Here is a 5,217-nt window from a genome sequence, read left to right on the forward strand (position 1 = left end):
AGTCACCTTGACAAGGTGCTGTCTTCATTGAGCCATCCCCCAGCCAGGAGCAAAACCAAGTCCTACCATGCATTTTTCTACCAAAGCTTTTCCATATGGTTTGTCTCTGTTGTTGTTGTTGTATGTGATGGAATATCACTCACCTTGTCAGAATAGCTCTTTCTAGCAGGTCATTTTCATATGCTCATGAGATAGAAATGAACTAATTCAATCGCTGAAGTAATCCAATTTGGCAAGTGAAGAGGAACAGCATTTTATTGTGAAAATGCCTTCTGTAACCATTAGCAACTCTGATTCAATATCAAGTTAACTGTTCCTCCAAACTGAAATTCCTTCTCCTTGGAGATGCTGAATAACATCAGGTATCTCTGGTAGCAAACAGCCGTGTCCATCTGTCTTGCTGTTGTGTCTCTTCTAGATGCAGAGAGATAGTTGGACACAAAGAGCAATCTCCATACAAAATTAGTAGCAAGGGAGACTATCTTAGATAAAAATATAACTACTTCTTAGTTTTTCATTTGTCAGTTTTCCAAGCAGGACAACTGAAGAATTGGAGGTCTGGTTAAATACGTTCACTGCCTGAGGTCTCACTGGGAGAGACTCTGAGAGCTTAGTGGGAATGGCTGGAATAGGGAATTCAGAAGATAATAAAACGTATGTATATAATAGCTGGTGAAGACAGAACTTAAAAGTTGGAATGTGATTGAAAGTTGAATATCCTGCAATGTTGTGTTCTGTGCTTTCATCTGAAAATGAAATAACTTGTCATTGGAAGCCTCAGGGAAGAAAGTATTTTCAAGTTTACAAGCCCTGATGTGGGGGGAAAAAAAAAACAAGGTATGCATTACTTGTCTGGAAGTCTTATAATGTAGTTCAGATAATTTGTTTTCAGGCAAAGAATTAAAAATGCTGAGATCTCTAGAATTCTGTTGAATGCTCGTATTTCTCTGTAAGGCTAGCAGTTAAGTTTTAATCTGGCATTTGCCTTTTCTTTAGTGATGCTTTTCAGTAATGGGAGAGATGTCTAAAATGCATTCCCTTTAATGCTACGTGTAATATGCATGATGGCAAGGCATGTATAGCCACACCTTGTTGTGCATTTACCATCTCTCCTTGCAAAGTGGAGACAAGGGCAAGTGATGCTCTAGTGTAAATAGGTGTGGACTTGAACCCTTGCCCTTTCTTGTCTAGGTCAGCATACAATCCAGAGAGAGAAATGTTTTCTGACAGATCTGGTGTTTGTTGTGGCAGAACTCGATCAGAATTCCCACTGTGTGTGATCAATAAATGTGGCTATTGAAGCAGAAATGGAACAATTAGTAACCCAAGTGAGCAACACCGGGAGCTGAGAGGAGCAGGCTAGTGAGGAATGACACAGATAGATGCCAGCAGTAAAAGTGGGAAAATAAAGTAAAACATCTGTCCAATTTACCTAATTGTGTAATAAAAATAAAGGAAATCTTACTCCTCGGAGTATTGCACTGGAAGTTTGTGCACAAAATATTCAAAGCATGGCACAGTTTGAGAAAAGGAAAGGTGTTGATACCCTGTGTTGCTGGAAATGTGGCTGGCAGATTTTCTTCTGGTGAAGGTCACAGAATCACAACTTGGATTAGCAGGCTGAATGCTGTAGACTTGGTTTCTCCTTCCAGGTCAGCTCGTAGCCAGCTAATTTCTTATTATTTTTACCTTTTTATCTGCCATGTATAAATGTCAGGATCATCAGGGAGGTGGTGGATTCAGGAAGCTGTGACCTCAGTCCTGGCTGGAGCCAGCAGATGCTACAGTACTGCAAACAGTATCTCATAATTAACAACTTATATATTAATATATATATTAAAACTTATATATGTACTTAAGCTGAGAAATATGTGCCCAAACATCATTGTGTAAGTAAGAGAACAAATTTTTCAAGGCCTGTGATATATGTGTGGGAAGAGAAGAAATGAGTCTTGATAAAGTAGTAAGGGAATGTTCTGTCTGAATTCATTTCATTCCTTACTTTGAAAAAGTTTAGGCATCTGTACCATGAGATGGTGTAAAGAAAGTAATAGATATGGCCAACCAAAACCTGGAAGCTAGAATTCAAAACCTTATAAAACTCCCAATGTTTTTACTTACATGGGAACCCTAAAATGGAAAATTATTCTGATTCATATGAGAAAAAGCTTTGAAATATTGGTGTTTTCTGCAAGGTGAAAGCCGTGGAGTTTGACTCAGTAGTGATCTAATGCAGCACAGGTATACATAAGTACTGTGTATTCTGAGGCCAGTATACGTTGTGCTCAAACCATGCCAGCTATTAGCAAAACAGGAGGAAACAAAAGCTTCAGAGTTGTGTGAGAAATTAGGCTTTGAATTTCTAATAATAAGGTTAATTTTATATCCAGAGCATTGTCCAATGCCCCCTTGTTGAACAATGGGTAGTGTGAAAATCCCATAGACAATGAATGTTGAAAGCTGTATAATAGTCTTATCACTTTCTGTAGCAGCCTTGTTTGAGAGAGCTGTAATTAATTACAAGAAAATGACAAATGGTCAAGGCTATGCTGAAAGCAGTGGCCCTGGTTCTTGACATTGTAATGCAATTGGGGAAAAGCTTGTCAAATCAAGGTTGTGCTAATTTATAAGGAAAGTAGTTGTGCCAAGCTGAATAAAAGGAAGAAAAGAAAAAGGTGAAATGCTACAGCAAATATTTAATATTTGGGGGATTTTCATCTGTATACTTTAAAGAGTGAAGTAACTTTATTCATCTGACTTCTGGCCTGGATGTTTACTTGCCAATCACACTTCACACGGTAGGCCACCACTGAAAGCCCATGCTTAATTATTAGTTGGTTATCTGCTGTAGCCTCAGTGGAGTTTGGAAGTTCAGCCAAGTGTGGGATCAGCTGCTTGTCAATAAGTGACAAGTCTTTCACACCCTTTCTGGTTTAATTCTTGTCAAAATAAATGTTTCAAAATACTTCCTCCAGCTTGTCTGATTCTTCATCCGTATAATCTGCAATATTCAGCGTGGTGCTATGGTTAAATTGCTGGGTTGGTGGTCAGGGGTGTTAGAATCCAGTTCTGGATGTGCCTGTTGAGTTCCCATCTACTCTTAAGTGACTGCTTGTTACACTTTTCTTTAGTTTCATATTCTCTCTCATGTCTATTCGTCTATTCCAATCCTTATTCCTAATGACAGGAACTTTTTTTAGCTGTGCAAATCCCATCAAAACTTTCAATAGGAGTAAAAGAATCCCAAAGTTATTTGTCCTTAGAAAGTGTCATTGTGTTCTTAGACTTTGAAGAGCATCGTTAAACTATCCAAACAAACTTGTGTGGGAAATGAGTCTTTTTAAGGCCAAGAAATATTCTTCTAGTGCAGCCCTATGATACAGTGAGAACTTCCTAATCCTAGAACTTGCAATTTTGACTTTGTGATAGAGCACAGGTGACAGTTTTTATATAAAAAAAAAACACAAGGATTCTTCAGAACCCCTGCCTTGCTCTTTTGAAATATATAACAGTTTATAAAGCATTTTTTTTTTCTATCCCTACACAAAAGATGACACATGGCTTGTAAATTTTTTTTTTCCCTCTGAATATTGGCTGTCTGGCTGTTTAACTAGTTAGATTTGCTTTTGACCAACATCACATTTTAGGCCAGGATGTGATAATGTGTGATAGTGCTGCTTTTGCAAGCTCTCTGAGTGGCTGTCACCAGCTCATCACTCACCATTCATTAAATCATACTGGGAAGAGCTGAATGATCTAACTGAAAAATTACTCCCAAAATGAGTAATTTTTTGCTCGATCAGTTGATGACTACAACTTCTGCCATTTTGCAGCATATGCCTAATTAGAAACACCTTTGGCTGAATGTTTAGCATACGTTATTGTGATGCATTTCCAAGCTCTGCTATAAATGCCTGTGTGTGTGTCTAAGATATGGCTAGCTTGCAAAAATTGATTGAAGTGATGAATTCCCAGTTAATTTCTTCATTTACTCTGTAAGCTGGAGCTGAGCCTCCAGTGATGTGTGATGTTTCCTCTAGCAGACCTCGCGTTCAAAGGATTCTCTTTGCTGTATTGGCTGGATGTGGTCATAGCCCTCAGGGTTGCATTGTGGGTTTTCATATATATGTTATGGTGCTTAAACACACATACCTCCTGGTGTCATATTGTGCTGGTGATGAAGTCTCAAAGAGTGGTGTCACAATGCCGAAGTAGCAGAGCAACCCACTGCTCCTGCTTGCAGAGAGCTGAGAGATGGACTGGTGCCTATGGCTCTGATTAGAATGGCCAACCTATAAACAGTGAGCAACATACTGCAGTCAATTTGTGACCAGAGGTGGCCGTTCTTATCCAGACGTGGATAAGTATCTTGGTGTAAGGCAAAGCACTTTCACTACAGTGATGCAAAGCTTCCCCAAAGCAATTGGCAAGCTGAGATGAGGCTTATTTTCTTAGTTCTGACTGAAGATGAGTGTTATTTTTTTGTTGTTGCTGAGGCTCAAGACATGAAAATGTCTGAAGACTTTCATTTCCACCTATTGAAAATGCTTTAAAGGGGAAAGAAATAAACAGATGGTTCTCATTAGCAAAAGAGTACTTTAATCCTCTGCATGTTTTAAATTTTATTTTCCTTTCAATGTTTGTAAGTAAATTGGTATAAAATTAAGACTTCACCAGAGCAATTGAATTTCACACATTTCAGTCCATGAAAGGAGAGGTGGACTCCATCCAAACTGCAACAACTGATGTAATCCTGGCATCACAATTACCTATTATGATCAACAAATGCATTTTAAGTGAATGGAATGCAGTGAGACTGGCCTTACACATCTTACTCAAGCAAAACTCATCTGAAATCTGTGTACAACTGGATGTCTTGTCTCTACAATTCAACCGAATTTTTATTTTAAGCTGGAAAAAATGCAGAGCTCATCATTTTAAAGGACATGTGCAAGAGACTGTGGATAGAATTTGCAGTTGGTGCCACTTGCTGAAGTGGCAGGGTGACAGCAGTACTATGCAGTCCTCACCACAAAGCCATCTCCTGGCAGTGGGCTGTAGTGATCCCTTGGCAGATGCTACAATATTTAGATCCTTCTTGTGGCTCTGGAGCTGGTTGGGGTCTCGTTGGTTGATACCTGTCACATAGACAGTATTATATTTTTAATGCTTCATTTATAGAGTGGAAATGGAGCTGTGATCCTGTGCTGTTAATTT

The 5,217-nt window shown here is 38.8% G+C and overlaps 1 long non-coding RNA gene across 1 annotated transcript; it reads right to left on the reverse strand.

Moving 5' to 3' along the window:
- Positions 1-235: 235 nt before the first annotated feature.
- On the reverse strand, positions 236-4,536 carry LOC109370315. Its single transcript, XR_004161575.1, has 3 exons — positions 4,153-4,536; positions 1,690-1,789; positions 236-414 (listed from the first exon to the last, which is right to left on the reverse strand). It is a non-coding gene; the product is annotated as an uncharacterized LOC109370315 (long non-coding RNA).
- Positions 4,537-5,217: the final 681 nt, after the last annotated feature.

Source organism: Meleagris gallopavo, chromosome 17 (assembly GCF_000146605.3).
Source record: "Meleagris gallopavo isolate NT-WF06-2002-E0010 breed Aviagen turkey brand Nicholas breeding stock chromosome 17, Turkey_5.1, whole genome shotgun sequence".
NCBI classification, from domain to species: Eukaryota; Metazoa; Chordata; class Aves; order Galliformes; family Phasianidae; genus Meleagris; species Meleagris gallopavo.